Below are 24,926 nucleotides of genomic sequence, written 5' to 3'. Positions count from 1 at the left end.
TCTCTCTCTCTCTCTCTCTCTCTCTCTCTCTCTCTCTCGATGCTCCGCGCTCTCTGGTGGACTCTCTTAAGGCACTTTGGATAAAAGCCTCTGCAAAATGTGGCAGATTGCATGTCTCTTATCTGTCCTTCCACGGGTAGGTGGTGAAGTATCTGAGGGAAACCAGTAAAGAGAGGTTATTTCTAGACTAAAGATGTTTTCTTCCCCTTTTCTTTTCGGTTATTTTGGCTGATGAGCCAAAAGTAGGGTTTCTCTTTTCTGGTTTTAATCACAGAAGCGGACTATTTCCTCCACATATCTACTTATGTTGTGTCTATTCCGTAGCTGAAAGCGAATGCAACCAGTTTCTCTCCTCCTCCTCCCCCTCCTCTCCCTCTCGCTGTGGAGGAGCACCATAAGAAGCCGCTGAAGGATTCGCGCTTTTCCTTCCGCCGCTGCTCCTGCGCTGAAGGATTTCCAAAAGTCATTCCAACTGGACTTTCTGTAAGAGATTTTGGCAGAGAAGAGCAGTTTGGGATCGGATCCAGGAGGGTAAAGCACTCTGACCTGGAAGGCACGTATTTCTGGAAAGAGAAGGAGAAAAGTAAAGGAGAGAAATGGAGAACACGCGTGGTATCTTATTTCAAAAAATGTGTTATCGGATGGATTAGGACTGAAAGAACAGAATAGACCTGAAGCTTTTCCTTTAATATTTTCGATTTATCTCTGGATATGGACTGCCGGCTCTAATAAATTGTTTAATTGACATTTGCAGCCCAAAAACTTGGACTTGGAATTGAAACGAAAATAGGGTTAACCCTGCACTGCAGCTTCTCTAACATCACCTCTGGTTTGATTAATCGACTAATCAACATTGAAACGACACCAACCTGTAAAGTGGGAGTCTATTAATCGATTTTCTCATCATTAAGGTCGATCTTTTTGCCAATCTTGATCCCCAAACCAAGAATAACCCTTTAATAAAACGTATAATAAAGTCAAAACAAATATGATATCCCTACATGAATTGCATCGTAAAATTACAACATTACGTACTCACACTCTGCCGTAAAGCCCCTGTAAGAATACAAGGGCAAAAGTACCATAAAGTACTACAATAATGAGCATAAACCCAACTGTCTCCATTTGAAATCATTATAATCATTTAATAAGGATTATTATAGCGCAAGTGCTTCGCGGGATTCCGGTTTGGAGATTGGAAGTTATTTTTGGCTGCGCAAAGTAGAGCGGCTCTTCCACACCAGTGCCCGGACAGAGACAAGCTGAACGCAGAGGTCTACCTACTGTCGTACACTCCGACCCGAGACAGATACAAGAGAGGAGAAAAGATGCGTAGCTGCGGTTAATTGGAACGGACTTGGAGCAGAGAGGGATTCTATTCTTTCTGCAAGAAGCGAGACTTTCCTCTTGCAGGCTGTAAATCTTTTTTTTTTTGGCAGAGAGAATGACAAACGACCTCTATCATTTTATATAAAAGACACTCGAGGAGAGAGCCAGAGGTGGGATTATTTCAGCAACGTCTGGTCAAGATTCTGCTGCTTGGATTCAGGATTAGTTACTCCAAAAACGCCAGGTAAGAGGATTTCACGGTCCGCTTTTACGCACATGTGATGAGTTTACTTCATGTCTGCTTGTGTACGTGAGAGAGGAATACAGAGAGAGTTGTTCTCCTGGTCGGTGGGTGTATGTGAGAGGTGAGAGACCGATGTAACAGACCGTTTTTACGCACGAGTGATAAAAGGCTCGTGTGTCGTCTAATGGCATGTGTGTGTCCATGCATAAGTGTGAAGCCGAGAGCTGGATTCTGCTGGAAATCAAGTCTTTAACACTTTGATTCGTCTGTTTTGGTCCTTGAAGTCACCGTGAGGCCATAGGCTGCTCATTATTCATTCATCAAACTGCATGTGTTCGTATGAAGTAACATGAGTGCGCTAAAAGCCGGGCTTCTTGGGTGAGAGGCATTCCCTCAAGTGGAGAGCAGCTGGAGCAAAAAGCTGGAGATTTGTAGTGCAGGATAAATACAGACGAAGTTAACTTGAAAATTAGGGAAATATGTTTTCTTGACTTTTAATATGTTGCTATTTGGGGATTTATAATGAGCCGCTTCCATTTGGAGCAAGACACTCAAACTGAGGGACACAAACTAATAACGTTTACTTGTCTCTTTGAAGTCGTTTTGCGCCTTTTTCATTAACCTTAAGGTAACACTGATTGTCAAAAAGGCAAAAAGGAGTACTGTAGCATCTGGATTTTTCTAAAGTTATCTAAAACATCCCAACACCATGTTAAAGTGCTATAACACTAAACGAAAGGGAGTACAGTCATTGAATAGTAACCTACCTCGAGTCTTGGCTAGATAGTTAAAAAAGCTAAAAGTAATGGAGGGATGGTTGAGATAGTAAGCTCAGAAAAAGTAAGAGGCTTGAAAAAACAACAAGTTGTACATTGAAATAGCTAAATGGTTCAATTTGCTCAATAATGTTTAAATGTTTACTTGATAGCTAAAAGGTAAGAGATAGGCAGATGGCAGAAATTGTTTGCTGAACACAAAGGCTTAATATCTAAAAAGTAGTTTAATGAGTAAACTGTTAAACTGGTTAGCTAATACAGCTAGAATTGCAAACAACAAACACATTAGCTTAAAGTAATACATTGTTTAATAATTACATTTCTAAAAAGTTAAAGCAAGCTGGATTGCTGCATTCATTAGCTAAACGTCAAAGCTACATTTCTGAAATAATTCAAAGTAATGGAAGAATGGTTAAAAACCTCCAACCCAATGTGAAAGTGGAGCTTATAGGAATGAAAATGTGATTAAAGTGACCTCAACATTGACCCTTTAAATGTTAAATTGATAGCTAGAAGGGAAGAGCTAGCCAGATAGCAGAAATTGTTAGCTAAACATAATGTCTTAACATCTGAAATTGCTAAAAGTAGCTGAATGAGTAAACTGTATCTATTTCAACAGTTTACTCATTCAGCTTCACATTACAGCAATAACTACCAACAAACAAAGAACAAATGGTTTAAATTAGCTTAACGTAATGGACACTTAGTAAATAAATAACATTTAGCTAGATAAGTGCACTTGTTAGCAAAATGTAATGGGCTACATTTTTAAAAAAGTTAAAAAGTAGGTATAGGGAAATGGTTGAAATGCCTTTAAAGTAATACATAAATAGTTAAAACCTCCAATTTATTATGACACTCTAAGTATATGAATGTGAAATGTGACCAAAGTTGCCTCAACATTTAACCCTAACTGCATTATATTGTAACAATGTCCATTTTCATGCATAGTTAATATCCTATCTGTTATATTACTATGAACTTGTTTGGAAGTTGACTCTTTTCAGAACCACTGCACTAAGAAATGCTCACTGTCCTTTCATACAGCACCTGTGTGTGTTCGGCCTGTGCAGTAATCTATCCATGCTTTCACATCAACCAATCTGCTCAATCATGCTCCATACATAACCAAAACCCGATCATTAAACACAGTTTACATGACTCAAGTTTGAATGCACACTATAAAAAGAAAAAAGCTGTGAAATTATGCTCCAAGAATCCCATTGGGCCGGTCGGCATGAAGCACCTTTGGGTGAAAGGGTGCCGTTTTGGTTTCACTGTATAATTTTCCCATTTGTTCAAGTCTTCTCACACACAGACGCCGTTTGTCTGGGTGCTTTACAGCCCAGCAGGTGCTTTCTCTCCCTCCATCCTTCCCTCTCTTTTTTTATCTCTCTGAGTGTGCGTATAGAGAAAGAGAGATTGTGTGTTTGTGCAACGACAGAAAGAAAGTGTACGTTTGTAGTGTAATGGTGTGTGTGTGAGAGGAAGACAGAGTGGATGTGTGCTTTCTAAGCGTGTATGCCTGTGCTATACTGCAACAGCAGGGCTTTCACACACACCTACGCACACAGGGGAGGGAAGCTAGGGGTTTAATTATCTGGGCTGTTTAGCGACAAGGTGCACATCAATCGTCAGAATGGAGGGGGAGCAGGCACCCATTGGGGCTGCAGGTGTGTGTGTGTTGATTTATAGTGTTAAGCTGCTGTCCTATAGATCTAACCAGTAGGTAGATGGACTGGCAGCAGAATGACTCCGTCACACCAACTACCATCGGCCATCTATTACAGGATGGGGAGGGGAGGGGGAGTTTACAGCAGGAATGGAGGGATAAGAGAGGATTAAAGAAAGAGAGGAGGCTAGTGTTTAAAGTGTTCAAATCATTTACTTACGTTAGAGCTTCAGTACACTTCCCCAATTCATTATTACCATTAAGACAATTATTTTTCGTATTACAAGTTTTCTGAGATGTGCAATCTCAATAAATGTGTGCTAATTTGCCACATTTATTTCACAACACAAATCCCCAAAAATCACTGACATATAGAGTTAAAGGCTTTTGTTTACTTTGTGAATTGTGATTAAGAATACAAGTTTTTTGGATTCAAGCGTTTTTTGAAGTTGTACGTTTACACATGGAAATGAGGCATTTTCTTTTGCTAACCTTTTTAGAGAGTTAAGTACAAATCTAAAGACACAATTGGACAAAGTCACAGATATCTGAAAGTTGGATAAAACTAGTTTCAAGATTCTTGTTTCATTTATTTATCAATTTAGAGTGAAGGTTTTTACAGAGGGAAATGGATGTAGCTTTTTATCATGCCAACATTTTTGATGTATCTTTTTATAATATAAAGCAGAACGTACAGGCGTAGATAAAACAAACGTTACCTTGATTAAAACAACATATTTCCCTTGACTTTGATTATTGTTGTAATATTTGGGATAATGTAAATAAACGACTCAATAAAAAAAGAACCATAAGTCTACTACTTTTTAAACATTTTAATGTGCAAATGTATGTAACATTGACTCTTTTATGTTAAAATACTAATTCCAAGAAAAGACCCTGCATTTAGAATCTTGCTAAATACAGTAAATCCCATTACTGCTGGGTGCGGTCTGTGATGTCACCATGTCCTGGAGTACACCTGTGAATGACTGCAGCCAGGTGAGAAATTCTACCACTGGAGGTCAGCAGAAACAAGATTTGAATTGGGTGGATAGTAACTGTTTAAGAACAGTCAGGTACTTTATTAAATGTTCTTCCACCAGGGAGGACTGAACATCAAAGAGAAGAATAAAGATGTGACGAGAAACGAGAGGCAAACGATACCCACAGCAGGCAGGTAGAAATAGACTAGTGTATAGACAGAGGGGACATAAACAAGGAAGAAGAAAGGGAGAAAGGGAAGAAGAGAAACATTAGCGTAGTGCAGAGGGAGTTACTTCTGTTTTCTCGATTGCTCCGTGGTAAAACTAATCCATTTTGTCACTTGCTGCTCCTGTGATATGCTGAATCCCTGCTAAGCCATTGAAGTGTAGTGAACCAAAAAAAAAGTTGTGGTTGTTTCTTCAAATATTTTAATCTTCCTTCCTGAATGATCATCACACAAGTAAAAACCAGCTCAGCTGTGACGCCATATAGCTAATATTTATGCAAAAACATTTACCTTTCTTAAACTGGAGTTGAAGCGATAAGAGTAAAGAGAAGGAAATAATTGAAAGACAAAACTAAGAATAAAGAAGATTTTAATGATGTAGGAAGCCAGAGAGGGAGAAAAGAGAAGGATGAGGAGAAGATGAAATCGTTCACGGAGGAGAGGAGATAGAGTGAATAAAGAAGGGGTGATAGATTTAGAGACATGAGGACAGGAGAGAGAGAGAGGGAAGAGAGAGATTCATAAATTGCGAAGGGGACGACAAGGTGCGGAGAGGCGCGGGAAATATACGAGAGGGGAACAGTGGTGGAGAGGAAAGCAGGATGAACGGGGGAGAAAGAGGGAGAGGGAGGATGCTATTGAAGAGCTATAAGCTGCATTACTGTAGATGTGAAATATTGTAGTTTCAGCCTGTTTGCAGCAATTATTCTTACAGCGTCCTAGTTTATGGGTTCTTATACTGACATCTGTGAAAAACTGCCAAATGAAAACTTCAGACTTAACAAACCGTTTCCTCAAAAGCAGAAAGGAAGCATTACCTTCAAGGCAAACATATTCAGTTTTTAGTTTTTATTATTCCCATTAACAAAAAACACCCATCTTGGCCTAGTTTTTAAAAACTGTTCCTGAGTTTTGGCATACTAAATAATCTTCCTCAGCAGATTGAATCCATCCAGATTGTAGATGTTCCAATTCTCTTTTTTTCATGGCCCAAACAGGATTGAAATTTCACATCATATTATCAAAACCTCCAGAATACTTCAATAGATACAACTTCATTCATATAGCACCTTTTGAAATGGTTAGTGCAATTTAAGTGTTGTATAGTCGATTGAGAAGCAACTTACTGGATCAACGTATCATCATGCAACGGTTTATGTGATCTGTTACGAAAACTAATTTTGAATACAAATTTGGTTAAGGCAGCATACAGCTTTTGCTCTCTAGGTTGAGGTAAGGTTTGAGCTTTGGGATTTAAATTGGTTTCTTAACAATAGAAGTTCAATCAGGAGAGACTTGATGAACGGATCACGGATGAATGTAATGGTGTTTGTAGGATGGAAATATGTGAATGACGATCTAAAGATGGTCTTCCTGGTTGGACTTGGGCTGAGCTTCATTCACATCCCAATTCATTTATTATTGACAGGTCTAATTTGGATTTGACTGCTGATCTTCATATGACTATGTTAAATGTCCTTTAAGCTAATATCCAAGGATTGTAAACCTAGTATCTAAGGTCGAAAATGGAATACCAGCTGCTCCTTGAAACAGCGTTACTCTGGTTCTCTAAGACTCTGATTATACGTCTTCTGTTTTACATAGTGATACTCTGATCAGCTGTATGCATGCCGTCTGGCATGTGCAATACTATTATGACATGTGTATTGCACAATTTCAAAGAGCAATTCTGATCAAAGCGATGCCACACAATGTAGGACTTCTCACACTTCTGTGAGTTTCTGGTATAATTTAATGTCATGCATACTGAAATGATGAAAGAGTCTTTATTTTTGTGTCATATGAAAGAAATTGCTCAATGGTATTTTGGCAAGAAGCAGAAATATATTCAGCATGGTAGTTAATTGCATTTTGAACTTCTGAAAAACTGAAAGCAAACTGTAGTTATTTATTATATTGAGACTGACAAGCAATGGCAAAGCCTTGCAAGAAAAATGGAAGATGAAACCATGCAACCATCTTTTTACTATTAAATACAATCTTGTTAATGGACGATAACTTTGAAAGAAATCGACCTACTAAATGGAAACTCGTTGAAACCACAACATTGCTATGCAACGAGCAGAGAAACCAGGATCCACAAAGTCATAGCTACAATTTACACATTACATTTTGTATTGATCTAGCAAACAATATATTTCAATGAGGGATCTTTAGAGGTGCAGGTAGTCAGATACCTTTGAGTGTGTGAAAACTCGGATAAGAAAGTCTATGATATCCTTCCTGGGCTGCTGCTCTGTCAATATTGGTGAAGACAGTCTAAACAAGGTGTTTTTATCGGAATTTGAAGTCGATCTAGGGAAATGTTTGTCAGTAGGACTGGCCCCTAGAATTGATTAGTTGAATCATTTTAGCAGAGCCAGAACTTGCTAAGTTGATTTTCCTACAGGTGGTTGTGGGTTATAACCATTATTTGACTGGTGATGAAAGCAAAAAGTCAGAACCTTAAAGCATGATGAACTCCAAGGTTTATGAAGACCACTGCACTATGCCAACTGAGAGCCTTTTTTTGATATACCATTGTGGAGAACATGCGCCTGCTGCCGAGATCCCACCATCCCTGACCCAACCAAATTCTTAACGATAGACAAACTATAAGGAACAAATGATCAAATCCTTGTTTTGAACTCCAAAATCTACTTCCTTTATAATAAATCCGATTCGGGTACAATGCAAAGTAGTAATCGACCAATCTATAGAACATTCACCCTCAGTATTAATGCTTCTACCTCCACTTTTACTACAATGTTGTTATATAATTGTTATGGTGCATGTAGGTCAGTTCCCATCTCTGCAGAGGTCAAACGCAGCTACGAAAGCACCCTGCAGCTGCTATGGATTCAATGATTCAGTGTCTTGCTCATAGTCAGCAGGGTGGATGCCTGCTGACATCAAGCTTTGGACAAAGATCATCCAGTTGAAGGTTGATGCGGTCCACACAACCACCTCCGAGGAGGGGTTTGTGCGACGGATTGCTGATTTACAGTAGATTAACTAACTTCAACTCAAAAAGTTTTTGATGTGATGAAAATACGGATGTGCTGTCAACCTTGCCTCCAAGGGACAACCCACTTTGTACCCTTCAGGCATTATTACCAAACTTTCAGCGAGTGTCATTTAGCCACAGAGTTTAGTGTTTCTTATCCCTGAAAGTAGACACCAGTGTCCCTCGCAGCATCACTCATCCTGCCAGTCACAGCGTCTGGATTGCAGCTATTAACTGTCCTTGTGTAAGACATTCTGGTCGCAGAGCTCCTTCTGGCGCGTCTTCACTTGACAAAAGAGGCAATATGCTTTAATGAGACTGGATCCCAGAGTGAGACGACAGTTTTCTTCAGTGTCCTGTGTAGGAAAAGTAAAAAAAAAAAAAAACCCTTGGCAACGGAGCGACACCAAAGTTGTTAATCTCCTGCTGGCGTTCTGGAGTTTAACAAACTAAATCTGTTCTGCCTTTAAACCCTCAATCTAAACAAGCAATATACTTTCACAGTGCATACCTAATACAATGGAGATTTGTTGTCACAGTGCTGTATAAGCGGGAAAATATTTTGGAGTGAAAGGATTTATAAAGTACAAACCCTGAGCAAGCAGAAAGCTTATTTCACGGTATTTGAATTAGATCATTCTACAATCCGGGCGGAAAAATTGGGTATTCCAAGAAGCTTTATGTGTTGAGAGGAAGTATTTTCAAGACATTGATCTAAAGAACTGGTATAATAGGATTTTCTTGATACAGCAACAGAATATGTGTATGCATCTACAACACTTCATGAATTTGTAATGTTTCTCCTGTCCGTAAAAGGCGAAAACGTCTTCTGGGATTAAAACGAGCTCTTGCATAACAACACACTAATTTATCTGTTATAATAATTGATGGGATGCTTGTTGACCGTGTATGTCTTTGCGGGTCGGTGTGGATGGTGACAGTGGGGGCACAAGGGAAGATTTTGCCCCCATCAAACAGAAACACACATCAGTAGTGATGGGGGCAAGGCCAGTCTTGTGCCTGTGAGGAACACATCACAGCTCAGCTAATCCAGACTCAACCGAGCATGATCTCACGCACACACACACACACACACACACACACACACACACACACACACACACACACACACACACACACACACACACACACACACACACACACACACACACACACACACACACACACACACACACACACACACACACACACACACACACACACACACAAAGCAATACTATACTTATATGTATCAATCTGTCTTTCTTCATCGGACATCACATTACATGTTCACGAGTAAACCATTGTCTTTACCAAATAATAGAGTAGTATAGGTCATTTAATCAAAAGGCTGACAGTTCAACAACCTATGTTTTTCTTAACCCTGCTGTTATCTTTGGGTCAAATTTGACCCGTCTCTAAATGTTTTGGTGTCGGAAAAAGAGGTTATTGCATCTTAAATATATCACATGGTTTGATGCAATGTTCTATGCGTAAGCATGTATTATCACTTTTTGCATCCAATTATGGGAGTGTTGAATGCATATTTTATTAAAATAGACTAAACTTTGACATATTCCTGTGTTATATCTGATATTAACTATAGCCAATACATTTCTAAAATGTTGGCCATATTTTAAACCCATTTTTTTTTATTACATGTGTAAATTAGGGTTATTACTTATAATATGAAATTTGGCTAAAAAGGTCTAACCAAGATTTATGTCATGGATTATACTATATTCTTTATAGGACAGAAGTTGCACAGCTGAGAGAAAGACAACACAAAGGTTAAAAAGGTCTTGCAGTTTAACATACCACGATTGTTCTCTGACAAAACAAGGTCACGGGTCATTCTCAGCCATGTTAGTGGTCACTATGGATCACAATACCCCTGACTCCAACAGATAACGTTTTCCCATTATCAATGTCAATAAACACAGGAATTTCACCCAGGAGAATACTTTTTGTGTCCTGTGTTAAACTTAGCTATCGACTTCTTTTAAGCTTCCCAATGTAGGTGATTATCTTACAATGATCTTTACCCAAATCTAACCTAGTAGTTGTGTTCCCCGAACCCAAAACCAGGTTTTATTTTTATTTCAAAATGTTAAACTGTCCAACAACCTGTGATTATTGCTTCTAAAAAGGTATTGCATATTTGTACAAAGGATTATCCTTTCTAGACAAATAATGTCAACATGGTAGCGTATCCCCTTGACATTAATAAATAATGTTTTACTAAAATAAATGTAATCAAACAAAGGAAATTCAATCGGAAGACAATATTTGTCAAAGTAAAACGGTAGTATTTTAAGTTGCCCAATAAACGTAGTTTTCTTTTATTCCAACCTATTATCTTTACCTCAACTTACTCCAGTACTTTCGTTTAGATTTTTTAGGTAAAGGTTCCACATTTTGCCCCATCTATGTCAGGGAGGTTTTGTGGATGTCTACCAATTGGAAGGTTGGGGGTTCGAGCCCAGCCCCTGCAGTCTACTGTACATGTGGATGTGTTCTTTGGCAAGAAACCTAACCCAAAGTTGTGACTGATGGCATTGATGGTGTGTGAGCAAGTGAGAATGGGTGAATGCTGTCTTGTATTTGTAAGAGCACTGTGAGAAGTTGCACCGACTGGAAAAGCACAATAAAAACAAAGTCTATTTACCATTGACACCAAATTAGTTTTGCTAACAGCAAGTGGACTTGTTGAAAAAAGCCAGACATTTGCTCAGTTGCCAGTAACTACATCAATGCAAGCCAATAGAGCAACCCTTTAATTGATTCCACCCAGGTTAATATTCTCTGACTGTCTTTTGCTGAAACTATTTCAGAGTCATTGATTCAAGTTGCGATGGAGGATTTAATATCCCCAAAGCAATCCCAAACACTGCTAAAGAACCTAAATGTGAAACGAAAAACATAAAATCATATAGTAGCAGAAATATAACATTAAACAAAAGGCTTTTGAGCCAGTTTTTCCCTGCAAAGCTCTGTTTCTTGTCCCTTTCCTGTTCTTTTCTTCTTCCCACTCACCCCTCCTCCTCTTCACTGTGACTCTCCAGTTCAGCCTTCAGCACATCTACCAGTGTGCGTAGCCTATCCTTAGTTGACTTAACATGGTCTGACAGGCCAATCCCTATGGATTCTGATCAAATAGAGCAGTAGTGTACACAGCAGCAACAGTGCAGCCCCGGCCTGCTAAAACAGCAGCCGTAATATGGCAAAGATCAGCGTCCTGCAGAACTGATTCGACACGTTTATCTGCTGATTCAACTGTGTTACCTGCAAAAATTTTAAAGGAGTGGATTTGCTGGTGTTTAGCTCATGGTGTGTGTGTCTGTGTGCGTGTGTGTGTGTCTGTGTTACAGGTAATGTCCTTCAGCACACTGCAAAGCTTTCTTTTGTCACCACAAAAGAACTGCACTGTACGTTTCATCACTGTCAACCTTTTTTTATAGAAGAATACAATTGAGTCTTTAAAAAGTGGTCCGTGACCCCTTTTTAAAGATACTGCAGGGAGGTTGCCATATCATTAACTGATAAAGTTTTAATCTTTTGGTCTGCAAATGTACATAAGGCTAACATGAATCCATTAGGTTGTGGGCAAAGAGAAAACACTGTAAACCCTTACATTTACTGAACATTTACTAACCCTAACCCTAACCCTAACCCCCACCATGGGAAATTAACTTTTTGGGATTGCAAATTCTACCAGCCATCAAAGAATGAATACTGTTAATGTCTCTTGAGAGAAGCACATTAATCAACTCCTTGCATAATTTCCAACATTTGACTAGTTTAAATTGTTAACGCTGCTGTTACCCATTAATCCACATGCGGTCACGAGAGCTAGCTATCCTGTGCTGAATCATCCTTTGGCTCCTATCATTGTTGGCAAACTAGTGGCTACATAGTATTATCTCTCAGCTTAGTATTGTAGATACCACAAAAAAAAAGAAGTTTATATTTAGCACTTATGGCCACCCTATACGTCACTGTAGGCACAGTTTAATATGCAAATAGATCTTTGGCCTGAACAGGTTGCAGAACCCTACATTATCAGCTATTGTGATCAACTGACGAACGGTTTGGCCTATGTGTTACGGTTATACAGATGTGAGTCAGTGATTTTTTCAGATGCTGTGAAATCTGATAACTTAAGATTGCAAAGTTCGGTTCTCAAATTTTCAAATTGTACCATGTGTATTTTATGCACCAGCACGATACCATACAAATACAGATTTCCAATTGTTGAAGCTGTTTTGACCTTAAAGCAATGGACAAACGCTTAATAAAATAAAGAATAAAGTATGGACAAACAGCAATACACTCACAAATGTGGCATTACAAATGTAAAAAGGCAGCGGAAAGAAAGTCATTATTTGTTTTGCTCTTTCCAGATATATTCAATGTGGTTTTTCCACAAAAGAAAATTGTATTTTAAGTATTCATATGAAAGCACCTGACAATGAGAATTGGGACTTGTCAGGTGGTGAACCAAAAACAATTTCCTCTGCTTTCTTTGTGTTAGTCTCAAGAGCAAAGGATTGGGCATATTTGAAGCTAAAGTACTTCTTTCTCCCCTTGGTTCGTTGCACTTAGGCTTTGGATTATACTTAACTTGTTTCAAAATATTTAATTTGGGGTTTACATGATTCATTATTTAAAACCCACATTACAGAACGATGTGATCATGATAGTAACTGTACTGAGTGCAGAGAGCCTAACAACCATTTATTTAAAACTACAATCAAAACATATTTGGAAGAACACTTTATATTCACACATTCCCATCAGTTGTCGATAGTGCCCCAATTGCGTTATCATGTGAAGAGGTCAAAGCTCAGATGTCAGATTGTCCCTGAATGCACCAGCAGGAAGAAATGTCAGATCAGTCTTTCTAGTAGCTGCCTTGCCATACAAACATAGCTGAATTTAATTTAATGAAAGACCAAACTTTCCCTTTGATGGACTATCGATTGCAAGCAAGTTTTGACTGCAAGATGACCAAAACACAACGGCTGCTTGGGAGGTAGGAAACGTATCAAACAGTTCTGCCATGTGTTTGTAAAATGTTGTTGTTGTGAAATGGGCTGAAACTGTCAAAACCATTGTTGATAGTCCATGTCCCAGCACTACATTTAGAAAGCCAGAACATCTGTAAGATGCTTTAACTTGTTGATACAGTATGTCCGTCATTTTTAAAGAAGCGCCTTTTTAGAACAGAGGTTCAATCAATATTTCACCTGCTGAGATGCGGGCTCTGAATGAAAACCAGCAGAATGTTTTCTCTTCATGCCACATGGTATACCACCCCTGTTTTTGTGCTGCTTGATATATTTCAGGATAGTATACTGTAGATCATGGTCTATTTTGCCATTTGTAATGAAATCTTAAAGGATACATGTTATAGGCCTACTAATTTGAGAGTCATTCTTTTAACTCTTGGTTTTGACAAGAACATGTTCATATGCTTAAATGTTTAATAGATTCGATATTTTTCTCATACAGTCTCTTAAAATAGTTGTATTCCCCCTCGAAAATGCTCTATTTTAGCGGCTGTCTCTTTAAGCCCCCCCCCCCCCCCACTGTTTTTTAAGCAGTTCTGGTCCCTCCACCTTCAAAGCGTCACTACAGGGACTCACTGTGTGTGTCAAATACACAGCGTTTAGCCGCACTTCTACCTGTTGACGTACAGTATGCCATCACTATTGAACAGAGGTCTACATTTTTCCATAGATTGAGCTAATAGAAACTTCCACACTATTTGTTTTTCTTAAAAATCCCCAAAAATGTGAATCTTTCCACAATTGGTATCTATACATTTTCGCTGAAGGCCTCAAGACCAACACATGCACATTTCAAATACAGCTTTCATTACAAGTCTGATGCAAGGCTGTTTACTCCTTACCAAGGCCCTTCATTGATATTTACTACCAGTGTTCTATGCACTCCTTGATCACGGACACTTCCCCTCTTGCTAAGTATAATTGGCTGAATTAATGATTCATGTAAAAACACATGACTTCCTGCACTGTACTTATAACTTGGACCATAATGTATAGTTTGGATCGCACTTTCAAATTGACATGTCCATATCAATATATATGTAAAGGGGACACATTATTCTCATTTTTAGGTTCATATTTGTATTCAGTGTCTCTACTGGGACTGGGTCTATGTGCCATAAAAAGCATCTATCTGATATTTTAAGTTGTTCTCTGATGTCTACAAAGAAGGTATATAACTTTGGTTGATCCAAAAAATGTCCAGATGCGGTTTCACAGACCCATTTACAACCCTATGTTTTGGTGCTAGAATGAAACAAGCTGAATTGCCTTATTTGGGGCTCATTTCAATAATTATGACGAGCTCTGCTCTGATTGGCTGGTTTACAAGGAGCAATCCATGGCTGCCTCAGAGCCCACAGAAGTAAATGAAGTTCATAAAACTATGAAAAATGAACCATGGAGGCTATTGGCATCCAACCTTACATGTTTGAGCGTTTATCGGAGGAGGAAACCGATGAATTTGAACAACAGCCAGTTGGTCGGAGATAGGAGAGCAACGTTACGGAGTAGTAAGTGTTAGCGTTAGTGTTTGCAGCAGCTGGTGTATGCAAAAGTTGGGGCTGGACGACCGTGTGTTACGTCACACACAGGGATTGTTGTGATTCGCCCGTTTTACCGCTGTGATATGCATATTCATGATTTACACGTGAAGGACGAAACAATGGTGTTTGAGGTTCACTGTATGTTAGTTCAATGTACCAAACTCTCCTTATTCACCTATGCCACAGTTTTCCATTCTATGGCAACTTTAGTGTTCAGAAAGCTCTTTATTGCTCTCATACTACCTGTGCTGCAGCACCTCTTTTCACCCTCTGTCTGAAACCAGAGCCCAGTCTGCTCTGACTGGTTAGCTAGCCGGCTCTGTTGTAATCAGCTTAGAGATGTCCCGCCCCTTAGTCTATCGTGTACACTGTGTTGGAGCGCGATCCAATAGAAGCTTTGGGATTTTAGCCTTTACAGACCATTGACATGCACCAAAACCTAATAACACACTACAGGAAAGGGAAACCCCCAAAAGCATAACAGAGCCTCTTAAACATAATTTTACACACATATATATATGTATATATATATATGTGTGTAAATATATATATATATATATATGTATATATATTTATATATGTATACATATATATGTATATATATATTTATATATATATATAAATATATATATATATATATATATATATATATATTTATATATATGTCGACACCTTGAATTAAATTGCTACTGTCATTTTTTAAAAATCATTTTATAATGGCCGAATTGGTGCCTGTGCAAAGATTACATTCTTTTTTGGTGCTTTGGTCCTATCAGGATTGATTGGATCTGGTTGCTCTGATTCCCTTTAGTACTGAACACGACTCAATTTGCATCAAGACCTTACACAAGGTTGTACTTCCTGTCATATTTCTGGGTTGTCTCAGTGAAATATGCCAAAGATCAAAGACAGCAACAGCTACATTTAAATCAACAGGGATTATACACATGTCACAGCCACTTTAAATAGCTTCAAATCAACAGCGGAGCAATTACAGCCAACAGGCACGATATAGTCACAGCCAGTTAAACGCCAATGTTGCTATTTTTGCTCATTCAGAAATCTGTGTGTCAAGTCATACATTCAGCTTTATCAATGCTGTTTCTCATAATCATGTATAGCTTTTATGTGTTTTTTGCAATGCTACAAGAGGACATCTGAGTTTCAGAACCAGGTTTCCAGTGCAGTTTTTCAAGTTCAGCTATTCAAGTATAAATGATTTATATTCAGTTCCTGGTGACTAATATTCCTATAAAATTCTTACACATTGTGATTCTCCATGATGCCATTCAGAACTGTACTCTGTGTATGTGGTGTAGGTGTGTGTGTGGAGGCTTTGAAACGATAGGTTAACCTGTTTGTCCTCTGGGGGACTTTTTCGGTCCCATCAGTGCAACAGAAAATAGAAAGTGTGTGTTTGTGTGTGTCTGGAAAAAGAAACAATGGAGGCTCCTTCTGTCCTCCAGTGTCAACCTGTCTTGTTTTCTTTTCCTTGCTCGCCTCCTTCTTCCCTCTCTCCATTTATCTCCGTCAGCCTCTGTATGGCAGCCAAGGCTTTAGTAACAGAGAGGAGAAAAGATAGAACATAGTTTCATCAGACCAGAGTGAAAACTACCAGAGGGATGTTTAAATGATGTGAAAATAGGAGTATATTAATTTGATGATGCTGGAAATGGCCTTTTTCGGCCCTCATGACTGAATTTAAATACAAGCTAACGGGCTGTGGTCGGACAAAATGCAATTTGGAAAACAAGTTTATCCGCGTAGCTACGCTGTGTTGACTGCAGCTGGAACATTGTAATGCTGAGCTGCACCTCCTCCTCCTCCTCTCTGGCACCGGCTGCGGTGACTGTGACAGTGCCACAGTCTGAATAAAGCTGCAAGACTTTAGCTCAAATTGTCTCTTGTCGTGCCAGAAGGTGCTCTCTGTTCTCTGGTTTCCAGTTCTTTGGTCTTCAGGGATAATGTCTCTCAGATCAGCAGGTTGCAAAACTGGCCGGTAAAATGTAATTATGAGGTCTTTTAAGTAATAAAGAGAGTGAGGTCGGATCCATGCAAACACAGTCTGGTTTAAATAGTGCAGTTTAACTCTGAGGTAATGTAGTAACAGCAATATGTGGCAGGTATGGATCTTCCTGGCAATTGTGGGAAGTTGAGACACTACGGGTGACATACAGCTCCGGAAGAAATAAAGAGACCACTGCAGCAATATCATTTTCTCCGGTTTTACTATTTATAGGAATGTCTTTGAGTTAAATAAAAAAAAAATGGATTGTATTAAATAAACTACTGACAACATTTCTCTGTGTTGGAATTCAAGAGACCCTGGAATGGCTGCCGTACATGTAGAGATAATTTGGAGTGGTTTCCGGAGTATTCTACAACTAATGGCTCGCCAGGAAACTTCTACAATTGATTATCTAATAATTTTACGTATTGAACATGTGCTAGTTTGCATACCTTTCTGGAGTTGAGATAACCTTTTCTTATTAATTTTGGTGTCGTATAACAGTCAAAAGATTTTGAGAAGGCGGTTTTGGATAAGTTTCTGTATTACTCCATTATTCCGGAAATTCTGCTCTTAGTAATGGCATGTTTTGGTTTTTTTCTTGATATAAATGAAGAAATCCCTTTGTAAAAAAAGGTTAGAATATAGAGGAAAGGAATGAAACTTGAAAGTTTGGAGTATTGAGGTCGGACTGAAGTGGAGATTAATGCTTCATAGTATGTATATTAAACTCATTTTGAGACGTCCTTTAAAGATAATAATTGAAAAATACCATAAATCATGCAACACACTACAGGTGAATAGGGTCAACATTTATATATATATATATATATATATATAACAAAGATCACAGCTAAATATTCACAGTCGATTAAAACAATGTTTCTTTGAATGTAATGTTTAGATGTGCAAGTGAATGAATGAGAAATCTACAGATGCAAACACACCCAAGTTAGTAAAATAAACACTTTAACGCCGATCTTTTCTAGTCTAAAAAGAAATAATGAAAGCAAAATAGCCCAAAAATGTGTACACCCAGTGCAGGAAAACACGTGTTTCTGCATGTAATGTCGTGCCTGTAAAGTTAGCAGAGTATTGTCTGATCCTTCCAATGGACTTTGAGTAAGCCTTTAACACAAGCTTGTTGCACTTTAGGAAGGTGTCATGCAAGCAAACTGGTACATGTTGTGTAAAAGTAAAAGGTCCACGCCTGGGCTAGAATCTGACCTCAGTCCTCTTCAACAACATTTTAATCTTCAGCCATTTCGTAGCACTTTCAGTTTCATCCGGTTCACAAAATGTGCTGCAGACGATCAGAGTGTGATGCATAGAGATTTATTGTTAAAAGAATGAAAACCCGGGCCGATGGATTTTGTCACATATCGAACATTCATGCTTTCCATCACATTGTTCGTCACTTTTATTTTTTTTAAAATGTAAAAACAAATTAAGCATGTTTAAGTCATTATTTTTTAGCTGAAACATTAAAAATGAATATCTGAAAGTTCTGTTTCTGCTACACTTCAGATTTCTTTGAAGTTAACAAAAGTACCTTAAAAAAACAACATCCATAAAAACCTGTAAGACATGTAAACGCCTGTGTAAAACAAAGGTTGCAGGGCTCTTGAGATAGAATGTGACACTTCTCCTGCATTATTTATTGTAAAAGTCTCTGTTGAGGAGAAAGACATGACAAAAAATCTGTATTAAATCTAAAGCTTGTGCTGCTTCAACTGTTTCATCATTACAACCAGACATGCAGGTTTATGGAAAAGTTTTCAGTTCTGCAAACAGTAGCATGGCGTTCTACTGTATGTCAATATCATTTTAATGACCTGTAACAATGTTTTTTCTTTGACCATACCTATATTGCAATGGCCAGGAAGTGATATTTAGAAATGTGACAACTTTAAAAACATAGCGACTACAGAAGCTATTGCTAACGAAGACCTTGTTTTTGGAAATGTTCTGGTTTCCGTTTGGAGTCGGAGTAATATTGACCCAACATGTTTGAGATGGCTTTAGTTGCGTGCAGATTAAAAGTCCTTGCATAACAAAATATGCAGTGCACATTGGAAAAAAAAAAGCAATCATGGAACACAATAGCTTTGTCACAATCTATGATTCATGATTTTCTTTTTAAATATATGCATATTTCCATTTATAGAGAATTGTCCGTCTTTTAACTCTAACCCACTCTAGCAAATATTTGTATTCTACTTGAGTATTTCCATTTTTTGCTACTTTGTACTTCTACCCCACTACAATTCATGGGTAAATGGTGTACTTTTACTCCACTACAGTTATTTAATACCTTTAGTTACTTTACAGATCTGGATTAGTGATGGTAAATGTAATCAGCCCTTAAATCAGACTTTAGTTCACCTGGAGTAAGTTCAGCAGCTACCCTGCAGTATACCAAGCCATTCAAACTAGCTGCACCCTGAAGGGCAATATTGCCTTGTCAAGGGCAATGCCCATACTAGGAAACATAGAATTTCTCCCATCCGTGGTTGATAAGGCCTACAGAAGATGGGCTGAGAATGGGCTAAAAATTATCAATCAATTATTTGATGGAAATACTTTAAAATCTTTTTCACAACTCCAAGACAAATTTGACTTGCCCTCAAGTGACTTACAGTGGGGCAAAAAAGTATTTAGTCAGCCACCAATTGTGCAAGTTCTCCCATTTAAAAAGATGAGAGAGGCCTGTAATTTTCATCATAGGTATACCTCAACTATGAGAGACAGAATGAGAAAAAAAAATCCAGGAAATCACATGGTAGGATTTTTAATGAATTAATTGGTAAATTCCTCGGTAAAATAAGTATTTGGTCACCTACAAACAAGCTAGATTTCTGGCTCTCACAGACCTGTAACTTCTTCTTTAAGAGGCTCCTCTGTCCTCCACTCGTTACCTGTATTAATGGCACCTTTTTGAACTCGTTATCAGTATAAAAGACACCTGTCCACAACCTCAAACAGTCATACTCCAAACTCCACTATGGCCAAGACCAAAGAGCTGTCAAAGGAGACCAGAGACAAAATTGTAGACCTGCACCAGGCTGGGAAAACTGAATCTGCAATAGGTAAGCAGCTTGGTGTGAAGAAATCAACTGTGGGAGCAATTATTAGAAAATGGAAGACATACAAGACCACTGCTAATCTCCCTCGATCTGGGGCTCCACGCAAGATCTCACCCCGTGGGATCAAAATGATCACAAGAACGGTGAGCAAAAATCCCAGAACCACACGGGGGGACCTAGTGAATGACCTGCAGAGAGCTGGGACCAAAGTAACAGAGGCTACCATCAGTAACACACTACGCCGCCAGGGACTTAAATCCTGCAGTTCCAGACGTGTCCCCCTGCTTAAGCCAGTACATGTCCAGGCCCGTCTGAAGTTTGCTAGAGGGCATTTGGATGATACAGAAGAGGATTGGGAGAATGTCATATGGTCAGATGAAACCAAAATAGAACTTTTTGGTAAAAACTCAACTCGTCGTGTTTGGAGGAGAAAGAATGCAGAGTTGCATCCAAAGAACACCATACCTACTGTGAAGCATGGGGGTGGAAACATCATGCTTTGGGGCTGTTTTTCTGCAAAGGGACCAGGACGACTGATCCGTGTAAAGGAAAGAATGAATGGGGCCATGTATCGTGAGATTTTGAGTGAAAACCTCCTTCCATCAGCAAGGGCACTGAAGATGAAGCGTGGCTGGGTCTTTCAGCATGACAATGATCCCAAACACACCGCCAGGGCAACGAAGGAGTGGCTTCGTAAGAAGCATTTCAAGGTCCTGGAGTGGCCTAGCCAGTCTCCAGATCTCAACCCCATAGAAAATCTTTGGAGGGAGTTGAAAGTCCGTGTTGCCCAGCGACAGCCCCAAAACATCACTGCTTTAGAGGAGATCTGCATGGAGGAATGGGCCAAAATACCAGCAACAGTGTGTGAAAACCTTGTGAAGACTTACAGAAAACGTTTGACCTCTGTCATTGCCAACAAAGGGTATATAACAAAGTATTGAGATGAACTTTTGTTATTGACCAAATACTTATTTTTCACAATCATTTGAAAATAAATTCTTTAAAAATCCTACAATGTGATTTTCTTTTTCTCATTCTGTCTCTCATAGTTGAAGTGTACCTATGATAAAAATTACAGGCCTCTCTCATCTTTTTAAATAGGAGAACTTGCACAATTGGTGGCTGACTAAATACTTTTTTGCCCCACTGTATATAGATATCTACAGATACGACACTACATTACCAAGCACCCAGACTGGGATAGTGTTAAAAGAGATCCTGTTAATATTGAGATCCATTTCATACATCATTTTCAACAACTTGTGTCAACAAAGCACCAAGTGTCTCAAATATATAAAAGGTTGATGCTAGACACATCAGATAACACTTCACATTTTAAAAGACAATGGGAAATGGAGCTCAACACAATTATAGATGATGACACATGGGAAGATATTTGTACTGCATGCCACAAGGGGGGTTGGTAGTCAGATGTGGAAAGAATTTGACTGGAAGGTGAAGACAAGATTCTTTAGGACTCCTTTGAAAGTATCCATGTTTAAGAATAATGCTACAAACAAATGTTGGAGAAACTGCGGTATGGTTGGGGACCATACCCCCATATTCTGGGACTGCCCCATAGTACAGACATTCTGGAAAGATATCAAGGAAGAGCTGGAAAAAATCTTTGGGACTGATATTCCCCTGGACAAAACACCAGAAGATTTGTTTACTAGGGACCAGTGCTATATGTTGCATATTTTGCTGATGATTGCGAGAAAGATGATCACTATTAACTGGATGAAACCAAGCCCCCCTACAATAACTCAGTGGATACACAAAGTCAGACAGGTCTATACAATGGAAAACATGACTGCTATCCTTCAGTTAAAAGTACCTTTATTTATACGAAGATGGACACCTGTCATTCTTTACCTGAATTAAGAATGTCAATCTGACATCTGTGTTGCATATGTAACATAAACATACATGTATCTAGCCAACGTATGTGATGACTGAAGCCCAACCTTAAGGTGATTTTGTTTTTTGTTTTATTTTGTTCAGAGTGTTATTTCAGTCTGGAAAAATAAAAAGTTTTACCCATTTAACCCATTTTAAATGCAGGATTTTACTGTAACAGAGAATTCCTACACTCTGGTACTTCTACTTTACTCAAGTACAAGATCTGAGTACTTCTTCCACTTCTGCTTATTGGACTGTAAACAATTACGGGTACACAGAAGAGGAAGTCTTGGCTTCAATATCCGATATCTGGGTGGTTGGTTACATCAGAAACTCCAAATTATTGGTTGTCCTCAGAGAATAAAATCGTTGACACACCAACAGAAGATAACTTCCGAGATTTTCAGCATTTTAAAACGAGACTGCTAGAAGCCGTCCCTCAAACTCAATGCTACCGTAAAGATGCTAGCATGCTCACAATTACAATACAAATTTTCTGATAGCTACACAGTTAAAATGTTACCATTTCTGAAATTAGTTGAGTATGCCACCATGCTTATAGTCAATCTGCACCAAACGCACAGTCCAAGGATAAGCTAATCTGTACCTACAGACATTGTTGGTTCTTAGCATCAATCACTTACCATGGTGGTCCATTAGGATAGTAGCCCTTTACTTCATTCACACCATTTTGTCTTCCCTCTGGTACTCATCTTGATCAGTAAAACATAGTGAGACAAAGACAGGATGGGGAGAGAGAGTTTTGAAAGAGAATCGGGCAACTGAGCCCAAACCTGTTTATATAAACATTAATCTTGGCTAAACTGCTGATAGATTGCCTTCACACACACACACACACACACACACACACACACACACACACACACACACACACACACACACACACACACACACACACACACACACACACACACACACACACAGAGAAACGAGGTAATACCCTCAATCCCGCCTCTCTCAAAAGAAATACTCCCATGAATACGACACACAGAGGGAAGCGAGGCCTCTTGTAATTAAGTTCTACATGTGCAAATCCAGTCATGAAGCATTGCTTATGAGATCGGCTGTATAATCACATCGCCCCAAAAGGGAGAGGGCGCTTACTTAGCATTTAAATAGGTTCCTTCCCCATGCAACCCTGTGTGTGTGTTACACAAATATTGCACTACACTGTATTTCATTGTGTGAGTGAAAGAGTGTACATGTGTGTAAAAGAGAGTGTAGCTGCATGATACAAACTGCCATATATGTGTGTTCAAGCTAATCACAAGAGTGTGTTTTGGTGTGTGAGTGTGAGATAAACACATTCTCTCAGTGCAGTGTGTTTGTGTGTGCAATAAATGTTGCCGGCACATTATTTCTTAGGGGTCCCAGTGGAACATTGTAGTGTCAATAGAGCAGGTTTTTAAAAGGGGTGTGTGTGTGTGTGTGTGTGTGGTGTGTGTGTGTGTGTGTGTGTGTGTGTGTGTGTGTGTGTGTGTGTGTGTGTGTGTGTGTGTGTGTGTGTGTGTGTGTGTGTGTGTGTGTGTGTGTGTGTGTGTGTGTGTGTGTGTGTGTGTGTGTGTGTGTGTGTGTGTGTGTGTGTGTGTGTGTGTGTGTGTGTTTTCTCTGCTCACATCAAGGCCGTAGAATAAAAACTGGAAATTCCTTTTTTGAATGATGGCTTTCCGATGGTAAAAGTTTGAACATAGGTAATTAATTCATGTCAATGTAATATTCATAAAAGCAAAGTTGGATGATGTTGTTTTATTGGAGTGTGTTTCCGCCTGGGGATATTGTTAAGGCAGTCAGCTTTACAGACCCTGTTTAAAATGAAACTAATAATGTCAACACGTGTCCTGATCATCTAGTCTACTCATGCACAGGGGATGTGGCCTTGTGAAGCACAACAGTTGTTCTACTTTCTTGTTGTTGTTGTGTTTATTTCCCCGAGTCCGCAGTGCAAAATTAGTTGGCACTGTCCCCTTCTGAAGAGGGGCATCTTTACAAAGGATAACCACATGGGGTTTACACTGTTACAGTCTTCTCAAAAAAAAAAAATCCTTGTTGACTTATTTTGAAAACTAGAGAATAGAGATAAAACGATCATTTCACTGCAATTATTTTTGTTTTGTTTTTGTTTATTTTTATTATCTTGTCTGGTGCACCCCGCTTTTCATCTACAGTGGTGAGATTTTTCGAGTTTCTATTTTAGGTGTAATGTATTTTTCTCAATAAATTTAAATGTCAAAGTCAAAGTCCACTTTATTGTCAAAGTTTCCACATGTGTTATACAGAACATTGAAATACCGTTTCTGGCAGTCCCACAGTGCGAATATAAACAAGAACATATAACATAAAAAGACAAGAGCCTAGAAAAAAAAATAGGGGGGGTAAAAAGGGGTATACAAAAAACCCCGTAATATATACATATATTAGACACAGTCAACACAGTTTTACAATAGTGCAAGTAGGTCTTTAGTGCAAATACTACTTTGTGCAAAGTACATTTTCAGTATATGTTACATTTTGTACAAAGTCCCGTTTATTTATTTCAATATATGGCTTTATACATATTACATACAGGTTGAATAAATAAGATAGGTAATAGGTAGTTTCAATGAAGTGTATTTGAATTTATACTTTTTATATATATCTATATAAAACATTATTTGTCTAATTTTTAATGTCTGTTTTTCAGTTATTTTATTTTAAAAAGTTTATGAAAATACACCACTCAAAATAAAAAAAACAGCTCTGTCTGGCTTCAAAAAACAGCCAAGGATGGTCCTTGAAAATAATTAATTCACAGTATTTATAAAGAACTGTCTCAATGATACCAAGTAATGATATGAATTTAACATATGAGTTCACTTATAGTAGATGAAGCTGCAAGATGTGATGGTATTCCTAATAAAGTTGGGATGGAAATATCAGTATCACTTTGAAATATTAACTCAATAACGAGTATAGTATGTCTACATCGGTCCTCGTACAAATACAGAAAAACTCAGTCACCATCAAAATTATATAAAAAGCAGAATAAACAGTCATGCCATTTGAAGACATATTATCA

General features: G+C 38.5%; 1 protein-coding gene across 3 annotated transcripts in view; it reads left to right on the top strand.

Annotated features, from left to right (window-relative positions):
• The first annotated feature begins 446 nt into the window (after nucleotides 1-446).
• Nucleotides 447-24,926, top strand: part of il1rapl2 (interleukin 1 receptor accessory protein-like 2) — a 398,203-nt gene continuing 373,723 nt past the window's right edge. For 2 of the 3 annotated variants that reach the window (XM_063876302.1, XM_063876300.1), the window contains exon 1: nucleotides 447-1,573. The gene's annotated coding sequence lies outside the window, so the exon portion shown is untranslated. Of the gene's footprint in view, nucleotides 1,574-13,132; nucleotides 13,274-24,926 lie in introns of those variants that run through there. The other variant, XM_063876301.1, reaches the window with a different exon arrangement.

The sequence above is a fragment of the Eleginops maclovinus genome, chromosome 23 (assembly GCF_036324505.1).
Source record: "Eleginops maclovinus isolate JMC-PN-2008 ecotype Puerto Natales chromosome 23, JC_Emac_rtc_rv5, whole genome shotgun sequence".
NCBI lineage: Eukaryota > Metazoa > Chordata > Actinopteri > Perciformes > Eleginopidae > Eleginops > Eleginops maclovinus.
This window is presented reverse-complemented; position numbering and strand designations above follow the sequence as displayed.